Source organism: Chiloscyllium plagiosum, chromosome 1 (genome assembly GCF_004010195.1).
Source record: "Chiloscyllium plagiosum isolate BGI_BamShark_2017 chromosome 1, ASM401019v2, whole genome shotgun sequence".
Taxonomy (NCBI): domain Eukaryota; kingdom Metazoa; phylum Chordata; class Chondrichthyes; order Orectolobiformes; family Hemiscylliidae; genus Chiloscyllium; species Chiloscyllium plagiosum.
In genome coordinates this window covers 15,514,091-15,532,519 of record NC_057710.1, presented here as the reverse complement: position 1 = coordinate 15,532,519, position 18,429 = coordinate 15,514,091, and the positions used below count along the sequence as shown (strand labels likewise).

Sequence of the window (18,429 nt, the reverse complement as noted above, 5' to 3'; positions counted from 1 at the left end):
GGGGTGGGGATGAAGGTGATAGGTCAGAGAGGAGGATGGAGTGGATAGGTGGAAAGGAATATAGGCAGGTAGGACAGGTCGTGGGGACGTTGCTGAGCTGGAAGGTTGGAACTGGGGTGAGGTGGGGAAGGAGAAATGAGGAAACTCATTTCCCCTAGGTGACTAGAATGAGATATAGTACATCTACAAGATATAGGGGCAGTGTTTACCTAACCTTCCAAGGTCAGGTGGGATAGAAGCTGCTCACAATCCAATGGCTAAAGAATTCTAACATTCAGTGTAACCACACAACTCTACACATAGCTGACTTTATATTAGAACTGATATTATGAATTTTATAGCAATTCATAGGAATTAACTTTTTTTATGTTTCCTGTGATTAGGGCAGATGGAAATACACAGTAGGAAATATCGATGAATAACAGAATTTGATAGAGATAGCAATGAATACAGTGAAAAAAAGATTTCCTTCAATTCCTAGAGAAAAACAAGTCAGAGAAATGTCTAAAGAAGAGTGTAACTGTTAACATCGGAATGTAGATTATTGGGGTACATTGTAAGATCCCAAGGCCTGATGATAACGATCATGAGATCATAGGGAATCTAGGGTTGTGCATTGGGGAGTCCATCATTGATCAGGTATATGACATGATTGGATGCATAGATTCGGAGTGGGGAGAATAATAACCTCAATGTTGCAAGCAATTATTGGAATGTGAAATATATAGAAGTGCTATATTCCACTGAGGAAACCTGATTGTCATTGGCTTCTCCAATCTCAGCCATAATTAAGAGGGCAACTGGACCCTACATTAAAGCCAGATTCAGAGTGGACTCTGGCCTTTCCTGCACATGTGGTAAAACAGCTTGAATAAACATCAATTGTATTCCTGAATACAGAACTCAAGACTCCTCTCTGAAATCATTCCCCAACAAGGAGTCACTAAAAATCAACAATAAGTATCACAGTTCAAGGGTGAGTAAAGTAAACTTAATTGGACTGTTTAACCTCATTGTTTCCATCCCAATACTTCAAAACTTAAGACCAAGTTATTTCTCTCAGGCCTTAAGCACTTCATTTATCAAATTCTACTTCCTCCTCTTATTGACGTTAAGGATGCGTGATTAGCAACTAGAACTTTACATTTGAGATTTTGCCTTGCTCATTTATGTTGAGTGACTGGGCTAATTAAATCTCCTCCAACTCCAAAGAACAGCAGTGAAAAGGTGAAGAATGAAAAGCATTCTGAGGCAGACAAGTAAATAGACAAAAATCACACTACAATGGGGTATAGTCCAACAGGTTCATTTGAAACTACAAGCTTTCGGAGTCGCCCCTCCTTCCTCAGGAAGCTCCTGTTTTCAAATGAACCTGTTGGACTATAGCACGGTGTCATGTTCACCCCAGTCTAACACAGGCACCTCCATATCATTATCTAAATAAAGAGAGTGTGTCCTGTGTAGAGGTGGAGAGAGCAGTTACGAAAGCATACATGTTATTAATAAGGGCACAGAGTACAAGTACAAGTGGCACTGAATTTATATAAGGCTCTTGTTAGACCTTAGCTGGAGTGTTTTGAATAGTTCTGGGTGTTACATTACTGCTCTGCCCAGGACTGTAGGACACTACAAAGAGTTGTGAAAATAGCCCAGGCCATCCCACAAACCAACCTTCCATTTATTGACTCCAACTTTACCTTTTGCTGCCTTGGAAAGGCAGCCAACATCATCAACAACTCCTCCCACCTCAGTTATACTCTCTTCTATCAAGCAGAAGACACAAAAGCTTAAACAGTTTTACCACAGGTTCAAGAACAGCTTCTTCACCGTTGTTATTAGACCGCCGAATGAAGCTCTCAAATTCCAATTATAATGTTGACCTTGCTCTTTGTGTACCTTCTCGGCAGCTGTAACATTGTATTCTTCACTCGGTTCAATCACCCTGTGATCTTTGTATGATAATGATCTGTCTATATTGCACACAAAACTTTTCACTCTATCTAGTGACAATAATAAATCAAATCAATAACACATTTTAGTAAAGATGCAAACACATCGGGGTGATTGCAGAGTAAACTGACAAGAATACCTTCAGGAATGAGAAACTTCAGTTATTTGGATAGATTGAAGTTATTGAGAGAGTTCTTGGACAGGAGAAGGCTAAGAGAAGCTTTTCAAAATCATGAACATTTGATTATAGTGCACAGGAAGAAGCTGTTCCCGCTCAAAAAAGGAACAGAAAAGAGACAGCTCAAATTCAAAGTAATTTGCAAAAACAGCAAATATGATTCAAGAAAAGTATTTTTCACATCACAAGTAGTTTGGATATGGAATGCACTGTCCATGAGTCTGTGAGGCAGATTCAATTATGACATTCAAGGAGTATTTGAATAGAAACAACGTGTAAAGGGATGGGCAAAGAGAAGGTGATTGGCACCAGGTAATGGTGCTCATTTGAAGTGCTGGTACTGACACAATAGGCCAAATGGCCTCCTTCTGAACCATGACACTTCTGTTATTGTCTAAAATAAGGCATTAAGCCATTTTGATATTTCGTGAATGTTGGTCATGTTGTACAGATTTTATTAAAATATGTCTTGCATTTATACTTGTTTTAAAAGATAACCTGCTGTGATGTGGACCAGTGAATTGAACTCAAAACTGGATGCCAGGAAGATGGAGTTATGAAAGGATGATTCTGTCCAAAGACATCATTACTGAGACATATATTAAACTATTAAAGAGATACAGGAGACGACTTTAATTGAATTAGGGTCATATGCATCATTGAGTTAGTGGCTCACTACTGGACACTCTGTTTATAAACAAATGACCCAGACAATGACCTCTTGGTTATTTGTGAACAGCATTCTTCCTAGTTTACCAAGGCAGGCATCATCTCTATTGCTGGAGAAAGTGAGGTCTGCAGATGCTGGAGATCAGAGCTGGAAATGTGTTGCTGGAAAAGCGCAGCAGGTCAGGCAGCATCTTCAGGAAGTGGGCTTATGCCCGAAACGTCGATTCTCCTTTTCCCTGGATGCTGCCTGACCTGCTGCGCTTTTCCAGCAACACATTTCCAGCTCATCTCTATTGCTGCCATACACCTGGAGATATACCACTGTTCAGAGGCAGTGACCTTGCTGAGCTAGGATGGGATTAGTAACCCAATCAGACCATTCAATTTAAAGCTTTATCTTATATGCCAAGGGGCAATGCTCAGGAAAGGGTATAATGCTACTGACCTCAAAAGCATTGCCACTATAGCCAGAAAGCATGATTTGGATGGGAGATATGCAGAGAATTTATCAGTGTTGTGAGCACTTTGTAATAATGATTTGGAGATGCCAGTATTGGACTGGGGTGTACAAAGTTAACAATCACACAACATCAGATTATAGTCCAACAGGGTTAATTGGAAGCACTAGCTCTCAGAGCGCTGCTCCCTCATCCAGTGGTTGAAAGCTAGTGCTTCCAAATAAACCTGTTGGACTATAACCTGGTGTTATGTGATTTTTAATCTTGTAATAAGATATTACATGCAAAATCTCACCAAGTAACTGGTCTTATGAATAGATGCTGGGTCAAAATGTGTGGCGCTGGCAAATCACAGCAGATCAGGCAGCATCCGAGAAGGAGGAGAGTTAACGTTTCGAGCATAAACTCTTCATCAGGAAGGGTTATGCCCGAAATGTTGACTCTCTTGCTCCTCGGATGCTGCCTGACCCGCTGTGCCTTTCCAACGCCACACTTATTAACTCTGCTCTCCAGCATCTGCAGTTCTCATTTTCTCCTTGTGAATAGATGCTGTTATGTAGGGAGTTAATAAAGAGGAGATAGCATTGATAGCTTGTTTCATATCATTGATACTCAGTGAGTTTTAGGATAATTCAGGAGCAGATAAATCTCTGGGAGAAGTTGATGTGTGGATGCAGGAGACAACATCACCAGTGAAACCTCTCATCTACAGGACTCACTGCTCGCAATGTGATCTCCTCTACATTAGGGAGACAAAATGCAGACTGTGTGACTGCTTTGCAGCACACCTATACCCTGTCCAGAAAGGTGACACCAAATTTCCAAATTGCCTGCTACTTCAACACACCACTGTACTCTGAGACCAAGATTTCTGTCTCAGGCCTGCTGCAATGCTCCAGACAGGCTCAACACAAGCTGAAAAATCAACTCAGCTCTTACAGCCTTCAGGACGTAATATCAAGTTTAAAAATTTTAGAGCATGAACACAGATAAGCTATGGGACATAGATAAGCTGCAGAGTTGGGCTGACAGGTGGCAAATGGAGTTTAACGTGGAAAAGTGTGAAGTGATTCACTTTGGAAGGAATAACAGGAATGCAGAGTACTGGGCTAATGGTAGGATTCTTGGTAGTGCAGAAGTGCAGAGAGATCTCGGTGTCTATGGACATAGATCCCTGAAAGTGCCACCCAGATAATCAGGGTTGTTAAGAAGGCATACGGTGTGTTCGCTTTTATTAACTGAGTTTTGGAGCCACAAGGTCATGCTGCAGCTGTACAAAACTCTGGTACGGCCACATTTGGAGTATTGCGTACAGTTCTGGTCGCCGCATTTTTGGAAGGATGTGGAAGCTTTGGAAACGGTTCAGAGGAGATTTACTAGGATGTTGCCTGGTATGGAGGGAAGGTCTTATGAGGAAAGGCTGAGGGACTTGAGGCTGTTTTTGTTAGAGAGAAGAAGGTTGAGAGATGACTTAATTGAGAAATATAAGATATTCAGAGGGTTAGATAGGGTGGACAGTGAGAGCCTTTTTCCTTGGACTGTGATGGCTAGCATGAGGGGACATAGCTATAAACTGAGGGATGATAGATTAGGACAGATATCAGAGGCAGTTTCTTTACTCAGAGTGTAGTAGGGGCATGGAATGCACTGCTTGCAACAGTCGTAGACTCGCCAACTTTAAGGGCATTTAAATGGTCATATGGATGAAAATGGAATAGTGTAGGATGAATAGGCTTCAGATTGGTTCCACAGGTCAGTGCAACATCGAGGGCTGAAGGGCCTGTACTGCACTGTAATGTTCTATGTTCTATGAACACTTCTCACCCAAATCCCAGATCCTGTCATGACATGGGTTGCTTTCAACATAGCCAACCCATTTTCACCCACTCTTCGTCCACATTATCATCGATCTAGCTTCTCTTCTCCCTGGTTACCATCAATAGTACCTTTGTCTACTTAACTTCTTTCCTCTCTCTCCATGGGCTCCATCTCCACCTTTCTGCTCTCTTCTTCTCCACAAAGCAAGCAATAAAGAAAGGAAAGATAGATTATAGATGCAAACTAGCACAGAATATCAAACAGGTAGGATAAGTTTTCATAAATAAATAAAACAGTAAAGGGTGGCTATAGTGGATGTAGGTCCCTTGCAGAATTAGAAAGGGGAATTAATATTGGGTAATGCTGAAATGGCTGAGCTCTTGAATAATTATTTTGGGTCAGTTTTCATGGTGGAAGATGTGGCTAACATGCCAAAGAACAATGTTAAGAATATGATAGGAGATGAGGATCTCTACTCAATTGCCATCACTAATTGGGTAATGTTGAGCAAACTTGAGGGTCCGAAGGTAGATAAGTCCCCTGGTATGATGAAATGCATCACAGGGTGCTGAAAGAAATGGTGGACGTTATAGTAGATGCATTATTGGTAATTTATCAAAATTCACTAGACACCAGGCAGGTTCCAGCAGACTGGAAGACAGCGAATGTCACACCGCTGTTAAAGAAAGGGTACAGACAAAAGTCAGGTAACTATCGGCCAGTTAGCTTAACATCTGTAGTCAGGAAAAAGCTGGAGGCTATCACTGAAGAAGAAATAGTGAGACATCTGGATGGAAAGGGTTCCATCAGGCAGATGCAGCATGGATTTAGGAAGTGAAGGTCATGTTTGACAAACTTACTGGAGTTCTTTGAGGATATAACAAGCGTGGTGGATGGAGGGGAACAAGTGGATGTTGATTACTGTGTTTCCAGAAGGCGCTCGATAAGGTGCCACATAAAAGACTCATCCATAAGATAGGAATGCGTGGAGTTGCGGGGAATCTACTAGCATGGATAGAGGACTGGTTAACCAATAGAAAGTAGAGAGTTGCAATAAGTGGATGTTTCTCTGGTTGGAGATCAGCGGTGAGTGGGGTGCTGCAGGGTTCAGTGTTGGGCCTGCAACTGTTCATGATATACATAAATGATTTGGAAGAGGAGGACGAGTGTAACATATCCAAGTTTCCTGATGACACTAAATTGAGTGGAAAGGCAGAGGATGTGGAGGGTCTGCAGAGAGATTTAGATAAGGGCTTAGTGAGTGGGCAAGGGTCTGGCAGATGGTGTAAATTGTTGGTAAATGTGAGGTTATCCACTTTGAAAGTAAAAACAGTAGGTCAGAGTATTATTTAAATGATGAAAGATTGCAGCATGCTGTTGTGCAGAGGGACTTAGGAGTGCTCGTACATGAATCGCTAAAAATTGATTTGCAGGTGCAACAGGTAACCAGGAAGGCAAACAGAATATTGGTTTTCATTGCCAGAGGGATTCAATTTAAGAGCAGTGAGGTTCTGCTGCAATTGTGCAAGGTGCTGGCAAGGCTGCACCTTGAGTATTGTGCGCAGTTCTGATTTCCTTACTTGAGGAAGGATATACTGGCTTTGGAAGCAGTGCAGAGGAGCTTCACCAGTTTGATTCCAAAGATGAAGGGGTTAACCTATGAGGAGAGGTTGAGCCGCCTGGGACTGTACTCATTAGTATTTAGAAGAATGAGAGGGGATCTTACAGAAACATATAAAGATTTGTAGCTCGGGTGCTCGTTGCTGTGGTTCTGTTCGCCGAGCTGGAAGTTTTTGTTGCAAACGTTTCGTCCCCTGTCTAGGTGACATCCTCAGTGTATAGAAGCGCTTCACAGGAGGCTCCCAAGCACTGAGGATGTCACCTAGACAGGGGACGAAACGTTTGCAACAAAATCTTCCAGCTCGGCGAACAGAACCACAGAAACATTAAAATTATGAAAGGGTTAAATAATATAGAAGCAGGCAAGTTGTTTCCGCTGGTAGGTGAGACAAGGACTAGGGGACATGGCCTCAAGATTAGGGGGAGTAAGTTTAGGACAAAATGAGAAGGAACTGCATTACCCAGAGAGTGGAGAATCTATGGAATTTTCTGCCCAAGACACAGTTGGATGGGTTTTTGCATGGCAGGGGAATTAAGAGTTATAGGTACAATGTCGGTAGGAGGAGCTGAGGTGATGGTTAGACCAGCCATGATCTTAATGAATAGTGGAGCGGGCTCGATAGGCCAAATGGCCTCTTCCTGCTTCTATTCTCTTACTCTGAAACTTCCCCAAACCTAGCTATTGCTGCTAATTATTCTGAGCAAGGGTCGCTGGACTCAGAACATCAACTCTGTTTCTGTCTCTCTGCAGATGCTGCCAAACCTCCTGAGTTGCTCAAGCAATTTCTATTTTTGTTTACACCAGTAAGAGCAGTCCGAATGATTGCGGTCACAGTTCTGGTCACCACACTACCCGAAGGATGTGCAGGCTTTGAGGAAAGTACAGAAACGGTTTACCAGGATGATGCCTGGTTTGCAGGGTATTAGCAATGAGGAGTGATTGGATAGTCTTGCTTTGTTTTCACTTGAACATCGGAGGCTGAGGGTGACCTGATACAAGTTTACAAAATTATAAGAGGCCTGGATAGAATAGATAGTTGCAGGTTTTTTCCTCCCCCAGGGTAGAAATGTCAATTACTAGGAGAAATAGGTTGAAAGTTTAAATGAGATATGAGAGGCAAGTTTTTTACAAAGCGGGTGGTAGGAGTTTGGCATGCGCTGCCAGGGGAGATGGCAGAAGCAAATACAATAGCAATGTTTAAGAGATTCCTCGATAAGGTAACAAGCTCTTGAGGCAAAGGACAACCAGTGGACGCGTTCTATTTGGATTTCCAGAAAGTCTTTGGAAGGTGCTATAATGGTGGCTGATAAATAAGATAAGAGCTTATGGCATTAGGGCAAAGTATTGGCATGGGGAAAAGAGGTCTTTTTTTCAGGATGGGAGATGGTGACTGGTGGAGTTCCACTAGGTACAATGTTGGGACCACAACAATTCATGTTATACCTTAATGATCTGGATGAATGAACTGAGGGCATTGTTACTAATGGCACAGGAATAGATGAAGGGACAGTTAGTACTGAGGAAGCAGAGAGACTGTAGTATGACTTGGACAAGCTAAGAGAATGTGGAAAGATATGTCCGATGGAATACAATGTGGGAATAGTGGACTATTTTCAAAATGGGGAAAGGCTTTGGAAATGAGAGGCACCAAGGGACTTGGGAATCCACTTCAGGATTCTCTGAAGGTTAACACGCACGTTCAGTTGGCAGTTTGGGAAGGCAGATGCAATTTTAGCATTCATTTCAAGAGGACTAGAATACGAGAGAAGAGATGTACTGCTGAGACTGTATAAGATTCTGGTCCGACTGCATTTTGAACGTTGTGAGCAGTTTTGGGCCACGGACTTAAGATGGAATTTCTTCAGGTGGTTAATCTGTGGAACCCATTGCCACAGAAGGATGTGGAGGCAAAGTCATTGAGAGCATTTAAGACAGAGATGGAGAGGTCCTTGATTAGGAGAAAGTGGGGACTACAGATGCTGGAGATCAGAGTCGAAGAGTGTGGTGCTGGAAAAGCACAGCTGGTCAGGCAGCATCTGAGGAGTGGGAGAGTCGACTTTTCAAGCATAAACCCTTCATCAAAGGTTGGCTCATTCCTGATGAAGGGCTTATGCCCGAAACGTTCTTGTTTAGTAAAGGATGCAAGAGGAAAAGGCAGGAGAATGTAGTTGAGAAACACATCGGTCATGATCAAGTAGCAGAACAGACTTGATGGGCTAAATGGCCTAATTCTACTCCTATATTGAGTCATAGAGTCATAGAGATCTACAGAAAGGAAACAGACCCTTTGGTCCAACCCGTCCATGCCGACCAGATATCCCAACCCAATCTAGTCCCACCTGCCAGCACCCAGCCCATATCCCTCCAAACCCTTCCTATTCATATACCCATCCAAATGCCTTTAAAATGTTGCAATTGTACCAGCCTCCACCACTTCCTCTGGCAGCTCATTCCATACATTTACCACCCTTTGCGTGAACAAGTTGTCCCTTAGGTCTCTTTTATATCTTTCCCCTCTCATCCTAAACCTATGCCCTCTAGTTCTGGACTCCCCGACCCCAGGGAAAAGACTTTGTCTATTTATCCTATCCATGACCCTCATAATTTTGTAAACCTCTATAAGGCCACCCCTCAGCCTCCGATGCTCCAGGCATTCAGCCTCTCCCTATAGCTCAAATCCTCCAACTCTGGCAGCATCATTGTAAATCTTTTCAGAACCCTTGCAAGTTTCACAACATCTTTCCGATAGGAAGGAGACCAGAATTGCATGCAATATTCTAACAGTGGCCTAACCAATGTCCTGTACAGCCGCAACATGACCTCCCAACTCCTGTACTCAATACTCTGATCAATAACAAATGCCTTCTGGACTATCCTATCTACCTGTGACTCCACTTTCAAGGAATTCTGAACCTGCACTCCAAGGTCTCTTTGTTCAGCAACACTCCCTAGGACCTTACCATTAAGTGTATAAGTCCTGCTAAGATTTGCTTTCCCAAAATGCAGCACCTTACATTTATCTAAGTTAAACTCCATCTGCCACTTTTCAGCCCATTGGCACATCTGATCAAGATCCTGTTGTAATCTGAGGTAACCTTCTTCACTGTCAACCACACCTTCAATTTTGGTGTCATCTGAAAACTTATTAACCATACCTCTTATGCTCGCAACCAAATCATTTATATAAATGACAAAAAGTAGAGGACCCAGCACCAATCCTTGTGGCACACCACTGATCACAGGCCTCCAGTCTGAAAAACAATCCCCCACCACCACCCTCTGTCTTCTACCTTTGAGCCAGTTCTGTATCCAAATGGCTGGTTCTCCCTGTATTCCGTGAGATCTAACCTTGCAAACCAGTCTCCCATGGGGAACCTTGTTGAATGCCTTACTGAAGTCCATGTAGATCACGTCTACTGCTCTGCCCTCATCAATCTTCTTTGTTACTTCTTCAAAAAAACTCAATCAAGTTTGTGAGTCATGATTTCCCACGCACAAAGCCTAAGCTATTTTTGATAGGCCAGGAATAGGGGATATGGGCCACGTAGCGGCAAAAGATTATTAGTTTAGAAAGACGTCATGAGTCAGCGTAGGCTTGGTGGGCCAAAAGACCTGTTCCCGGCGCTGTAATGCTCTTTGTTCTTTGATGGTATGTCTAAGGAACTGCTAAGAGATGGATGCAGAATTGATTAAAATAAGAAAAGGGGAAAGAGGAAATGTCAACTTTAGTAGATGGAATCGTGAAGACAAGAGAGCATGGAGAATAATATAGAGAGAGAGGATAATGATAGTGAAGTGGAGAGATTGGCAGAAAGGGATATAAAACGACAGTCCTCAAGGACATTGGTTACTGCAATTTGGGAACAGTGTCATGATCAGTCACAGGAAGCTGAGCAGAGAATTTGCTAGAGGAGTCACATACACTGCAGGTAGCTCTTGTACATCGGATCTCACTAAGCAATCAGTGTTGTGCATATACACTACTACTTAAGGAGTTAATAAAGGATTTTCATATAAGGTGGAGATTGTATTTACAGTTGTTTTGTGTCGTTTGTGCTTTAGACAGGAGTTAGACATCCTATTTAAGTCTTTTTAGGAAGAGAATAGACTAGTAATTTATTATCACTTGTACTTTTAGAAAAAAAAGTGCAGTAAGAGGAGGTTGCAAAATGAATGTCCAGAGTTCAATATAATTATCAGAAATGGTAGGGGAGGGGTGGAGGCTTTGAGTGACAATTATTCTTGAATTGAAGCAGCAGCAATGTCTTAACAACTACGTTGAATGGATTACTATTTTGTATGTTAAGATTCAAACTTAGGAGGCTAAGGAAATTTGGCATGTCCATAAGGAGCCTCACCAACGTTTACAGATGCATGGTAGAAAGCATTCTATCTGCGTGCACCACAGCTTGGTGCGACAACTGCTCTGCCCAGAACCACAAGAAACTACAGAAAGTTGTGTGCACAGCCCAGTCCATCACACAAGCCAAGCTCCTGTCCAGGGACTCCATCTACACTCCCATTGCCATGGAAATGCAGCCAACATCATCAAAGACCCTTCCCACCCCGGTAATGTTCTCTTCCAACCTCGGCCATCAGATACAGGAGCTCAAACATACGTAACAGCAGATTCAAGAACAGCTTCTTCCCTGCTGTTATTAAACTGCTGAACAGACCTCTCTAATTTCAAACCTAATGTTGATCTTCCTCTGTGCACCAGTTGTAACCTTATATGTCTTGCTCTATCTAAGCAGCCTATGATTTGTATGTCCTCTCATGTTAAGATCCACCTGTACCACTTGCAAAACAAAACTTTTCAGTGTACATGTGACAATAAAAAATCAAATCAATCAATCAAATCAATTAAATTTGAAGAGGTCCCATTTTTTTCACCAGGGAGATGTGAAATCAATTCAGTTCTGAAAGCAGACTGGTTTACAGTATTAGCAGATTCAATGGGCTGAATGGCCAACTTCTGCTCCTATACTTTGTGGCCTGAGATATTTTTGATATATTCCATTGGAACATTATAATCAGTCTATCATTCATCATATGCGATGTTGTCTTCTGAATGTGTGTGTGAAGAAACCGTACATGCACATCAATGCAACAGTGAGTAGATGGGAGAGCAAAGAGTATAAGGGAAAGAACAGAGGGACAGAAAGAGTAGAAAGGAAGAAAGAAAGACTGAATGAGAGATGAGACAATGTGAGGGAGATCGAGAGAAAAAAAAAATTAGACAAGAAATGAATGAAAGAGAGCAGGTGAGAAGGAGAGAAACACCAAGAGGAAGTAAGAGAGGGGATGAGACAGAAGTGAGTATGAGCCAGAGAGAGAGATAGACAGACAGACAGAATGACACAACATACATTATAGATGACACTGAATGCTACAACACAACGTTGAATATTTATTCAGATTGGCTAATTTATACTGATAGAGCAGAATACTAAATTCCCCAGGGACAAAAGCACTGGTAAATTTAGTCTGGCCTGTCAATAAAATTTATTGCTAAATGCTTACAAGCACCCAGTTTTAGGATAATTAAACAGACTGCGTGATCTGCACACTCTGATATTTTAAACAAGCAGAAAGCAAAAGGTATTGCTTGTTTTTTAAAGGAGAGTGATGACCCCAACTAGATGCCTGGTGAGGATAAAACGCAAGCACATAATAAATACTTAATAGCTCCATCTTCTCATCTTGGGGGACGTATATTCGCATCATCCTTCTAACTCTAATGTGAACCCAAATCATAAAATCAAGCTCAATGTTACTGTTCTGCAGAATCCCCTATCGACAATGTGCCTAGTCACTGACAGGTTTATAAAGCATCCTGTAAGCTATATCTGTCTTTCCACCATCTGATTCTCTTCAAGACTTTTGTCAAGAGAGCCAATTCCAACCAAATATCTACAACTGCCTTAGTTGACCCAGTTGCTAGGCAACATTAGCCTCAGGGAAAGACCAACTTTAATTTTCCAGGAAATGTGGTGCAGAGGACAATCTAAACAGCACTTGGAAGAAAGAGAATGAGGTTTAATGGGATTGGACATTGCTTAGTGTGTTAGGTGTTAGCCTTTCATTTCTGTAACTGGACCCAAATACATTCCCTGACTGCTGTCTAGAAGCTAACACAGGGAGTTGGAGGCAATGTGATTGGACAAATAATCCAAAACCGCAGGGTAATGTCCTGAGAACATTGGTTTGAATCTCACCATGGCAACTGGTGAAATTTGAATTCAATAGCAAAGAAGCTTGCCTGATGGCAACCGTATAACCAACGCAGTTGAAAATTCCATTTGGTTCACTAATGTCCTTCAGGGAAGGGAGTCTGCTGTCCTTACACGGTCTGGCCAACATGTGACTCCAGACTCCCAGAAATGTAGTTCACTCTTAACTGCCCTCTGGGCATCTAGGAATGGGCAAGAAACATTGATCTAGATGGTGACAACCACATCCTATTGTGAGTAAGGTGAAACAAGGGTTCGGGGAGGAGGCAGGAGAACGGGTTGAGAAACATATCAGCCATAATCAAATGGTGGAGCAGACTCAATGGGCCGAATGGCCTAATTCTGCTCCTATTATTTGTGGTCACTTTCAATGTAGCTTTGTATAACCAAAGCAACTATCAGAAACCTCACTGAAGGTCTCATATTGAGACCTGAGTTTTAGAAATTCTTCAGAAAAGAGATTATTGTGTGTTATTGTGTATTACATAAAAACTGGAAGTGCATGACCTGCAATCAAGTAGAGGTTAGAGTTTCACCAAACATTAGCATCACTCATTTTACCAAGCATAAAATTCAAGTCAGACCAAAATGGTGGCTACTGGGCATGAATGTAAGGAATGATGCTGTTAGAGCAAGATATAATCAGGTCCTGAGGAGGCAGGATTTCACACAGGCTCATGTCTACCCTCTCTGGTGCATTATGTTTCATGCTGGTACCAGAGTAAGGACCCAGCGCACACAGGCAACAGTTAGAAACAGAAGACAAGGCACTCAGATCAGCCCAGCATGGTCTCATGGTGGTGACATCATCAGAAGAGGTAAGATGGCGCCTACAAATGGCAACACGGTTCAGCAGTGGCAGGGAGCAATGAGGGACTGATTTATCCCAAAGAAGAATTCATCCTGCTTCTTAGCATTCTTGAATCCTCAGATTGGTAGAGACTATTGTGGTCTGTTTTTTCTGTTGTTGTGGTCTGTATTGTGGCTGTAAGGAGCGACATTGAAAATGACCATAAAAAAAGTAGCAGAATTAGGCTATTCGATGAGGCGATCAGTGCTGGTGGTGGTCACATTGTTGGGCTGGAAGATCCAGAATCCAGACTCATGGCTAAGCACTTGAGAAGGACTGCAATGCTAAACTTTCAACATTATTCCTTTATTTTCTACTTTATACCTAAGATTTAGGTACCTAAGATGGCGTCATTGAGTGGCGACATTGTACACTTTCCACTGTACTCCTGTATCCCTGTACTTGAGTACATGTGACAATAAAACCTAATGCTAATTCTGAATTCTAAATTCAAATCCTGGGAGAATTCCTGATCTGGAATGTGGGAAGGCAGCGATGAAGAAGTTATCTAAACGTTTGCTTGTGCTCTCTCCACGGATGCTGCGATTTCCAGCACTTTTTTGTTTTCAGCGGTGAGGAACTCTCAGGGGAAAGGCTGGCAGTGGGATCAGGGGGAGATGCTCCAAGCTCTATCTGCCCATGGTCAACACATGAGAAAGGATCACAGTACTGGGATCAGTCAACCAGGCTAGGGAGAGATTTCAGACAGTAATAGGAGGGAGAGCTAGATCAGTAGCACAGAGAAATGAAAAAAAAACCAGACCACAATAGCTTCAACCAGTCTGCTGAGAAGCAGGATGAATTCTTCTTTGGGATAAATCAGGCCGACGACTAAGAAATGAATAATTCTTCCTGGCGAGACAGAAATATTGTCACTCATTCTGGAACAGCCTGAAGCTCATCAGAATGGGGATGCAGTACCTTTCCATTTGATTCACGTTAGAGTCTTGAAATCCAATCTGCTGAGGCTAGACCCTTCCAAGAAGAACCACATGGAGTTCATCCACCCAACCCAACCTCAAAATGGACTGAGAATATAGTTGGAGATTCAAGCCTCAGACTGACAGAGGGGGCAAGTGAGATTAAAGAATTAAATGTGAGTTGTTAACTCAACATTAATTGTTAAAAGGCATGTGATTAAGGAACTTGGAGGGATGTCGAGTAGTGGACAATAGATGCCCAGAAAACTGCATAGTGATTTCAAAGCAAGATTAAACCATGTGTAGAACCTCATACAGACGCTCTCTTATCACCCCTTGTGTACTGTATTGTGTCAATAATGCCCATTATTATTCACTCACCTGAGTGGAGATCTGATCTTGCGACAAGTACCAACTCCAAACTGAATAGAAGATGAAACACATGAGAAGATCTCCCATCAATAGACACAATGACCCTCACTAAATAATGGGCGAATTGAGGTGCCCTGATGGTTGTACCACATGAGTTAGCTGTTTGCTTGATCAGCCATCTATCTGCTAGTATTGACACCCAATCTGTGTGCTATGATGTAGTTTCAGTATTTACCATCTGCTAGATGCACTATAGCATCTCACCAAATCTCCTTCAATTGCACCTTCTAAGTGTGCAACCTTGACTACTTGACAGGACAAGGGCAGTGAGGCAAGTGCATATGAACGCTATCAGCCATCCCTGCATCTCCAAGTTACATGTTTAAGTGAGGAGAAAGTGAGGTCTGCAGATGCTGAAGATCAGAGATGGAAATGTGTTGCTGGAAAAGTGCAGCAGGTCAGGCAGCATCTAGGGAACAGGAGAATCGACGTTTTGGGCATTAGCCCTTCTTCAGGACTTCATGTTTAAGTGAGTTGGACATTATATCTCTGTTTCTCTAATGATGCTGGGTCAACATCTCATCGTTCTCTACTTAAGAGCACTATTGGGATGCTGACATGAAATGGACTACATTGGTTCAGGAAGACAGCTCACCATCACCTTCTCAAGGAACAATCAATGCGCTGTCCACATTTCAATGATGACTAAGGTGGGAGCTTGGTTGCCAATTTTAAATGAGGTGTTGGAGAAAGCACTTACAAGACATGCCTTGTAGTGGTGGCAAACAGACTGGAGAATTGAACTGTGATATCCCCATCTATTTGCTATCTTGCTAAAAAGTTCATTGATATGAACATACAAATCTACAAATTAGGAGAAGGCCATTCAGCCCCTTGAGCCTGCCATATCATTCAATAAAATCATGGTTGATCAAATTGCAACCTTAAATCCTCAGTCTAGCCTCACCCTGATTACCTTTCAGCCCCTTGCTTAATAAGAACCAGTCCAAGTCTGTGGAAATTTGCTTCCGTCAACTGTCCAAGGAAAGAGTTCCAAAGACTCACAACTGTCAGAGATATATGCATCACTGAATCTCCAGTTTGAATGGGTGACCCTGACAATTAAATAGTGACTCCTAGCCCTATATTCTCCCATAAGAAGAAACAACCTCTCCACATCGACCCTATTAAAATCTGCCTGGATTTTACAGGTAACTTTCTGCTGAGCAACAATATCGGCCATGGCTCAATGGGTAGAAAATGTGTCAAAATGGGCTCTATCCCCACTCCAGGGACTTGTGTACAAGATCTAGAATGATACTCCAGTGCTACGCTGACTGTACACTTTGGAGGTGTCATCCTTTGGATGAGACAATAGGTTGAGATGCCCTCTGTAAAGCACATAAACTCTGCCTGAGGGGACAGCACCACAATTTTCTCCAGTTTTCTGCCAAATATGTATTTGCTAATGATCCCCCACCTCCCAATCACCCCAGAAAAGGGACTGCCTGATCCCTAACATGTGTTGTCGGAGTTGCTGTGCACCAATTGTCTACTGTGTTGCTGGAGTGACTGCACTTTGACATTTCTCATTGGCTGTAAAGACATTTGGAACAGTCCTGAGGCTGTGGAAGGTACTATATAAATGCTAGGCTATAAAATCTAGGCTCAGACAGGAATGACTTTGAGTCATAAAAGCAAGGCAAGCTTACCAAATGACTTCTTCATTATCCTGTTTACATGACTCAACTTTCAAGGAACTATGAACCTGCACTCTAAAGTCTCTTTGTTCAGCAACACTCCCCAGGACCTTACCATTGAGTGTATAAGTCCTGCCCTGATTTGCTTTTCCAAGATGCAGTATCTCACATTTATCTGAATTAAACTGCATCTGCCACTCCTCGGCCCATCAGCCCATCTGATCAAGATCCGGTTGTACTCTTCTCTGCCCACTACACCACCAATTTTGGTGTCATCTGCAAACTTGATAAACATACCTCCTGTGTTCACATCCAAATCATTTATAAAAATGATGAAAGACAGTAGACCCAGTACTGATCCTTGTGATGCACAGTCTTGTCCAAAAAAGATCCTTCACTATCACCCTCTGTCTCCTACCTTCAAGCTAATTGTACATCCAAATGGCTAGCTCTCCCTGGATTCCATATTACCTAACCTTGCTTACTCGGCTACCTGCCCCAGAGCATTTGTCTATCAAACTATGCCTCCCAGCACAAGCTGCTATTTTCATGGGATGAGAGATGGAGTGTTCTTGGGATTGTAACAAGCAACAAGTGACAAGCTTAATGCTTATGGCAAACTACAGGCGGGAAAGCGTTAAATCTCTTTGATATAAAGTAGTTTAGTTAAGATGGAAAGTCAACATATTTCCATGAAGGTAACCCCTTGGCCTCTGCAGTTCTGGTTGCAATTCAAAATAATTAACACTGTGATTGTATTCATTGATTTGAAGGGGAACAGAGGAAGGTCAGTAATCACCCTTGATTAGTGGTCGACTTGCACAAGAACCTCTCCCTTAATTGGCTTGCAGTTCTCTTGTACCCTCTCAAAATTCAGAACCCAACAAAACGTGCTCAATTTGTAGATTCCTTCTTCCAATCAATAAAAGAGAATGTGTCCCTGATTTCAAGATGCAAAGTGCGCTTATGCATCAATCAGCAAATCACTGCTCATCAGCCACTTCATTCCCATCATGGATCCTCTCCAACTAAGTGGTGGAGGCTGGTACAATTACAACATTTAAAAGACATCTGGATAGGTATATGACTAGGAAGGTTCAGAGGGATATGGGCCAAGTGCTGGCAAATGGGACGAGATTAGGTGGGCATGGACGAGTTGGACCGAAGGGTCTGTTTCCGTGGTGTACGTCTCTATGATTCTGTGACTCTGCGTCAGTAGATCTGATTCTTGACTCAACAAAGTAACTTATGGAGCAAGAGAGGCCAATGCTGTCTATTTGACTGCCCCAAGGTTCAATTATTGGCATATTATACATGACTTCATTCCACGCCTCAAATGCTTCTTTCATTAACTCGCTGCTTTTAACACGGTGGTGCCTGAGGTCCGGTTAGCTGGAGAGCTGGCTTGCAACACAGAATCTCGCTAACAGTGTGAGTTCAATTCCCACACCGGCTGAGCTAAGCATGAAGGTCCTACCTTCTCCACCTTGCTCCTTGCCTGAGGTCTTCAATGCGAGAGCAGCCTTATGGTTCAGAAGGGCTTTACCTTTCCTGCCTGTCCCCCACCAGTGTTTCTCTGGCTGTCAGATGACAACCAGCAAAATAAAAAACATGCCTTTTACCAGCCCGCTAATGTAGGAAAATGTACAGTTTCGCAGGA

General features: G+C 42.6%; 1 protein-coding gene across 1 annotated transcript in view; it reads right to left on the bottom strand.

Annotated features, from left to right (window-relative positions):
- LOC122553785 (dedicator of cytokinesis protein 2-like) overlaps positions 1 to 18,429 on the bottom strand; it is a 1,227,980-nt gene that overhangs the window by 143,357 nt on the left and 1,066,194 nt on the right. The window lies entirely within an intron of this gene.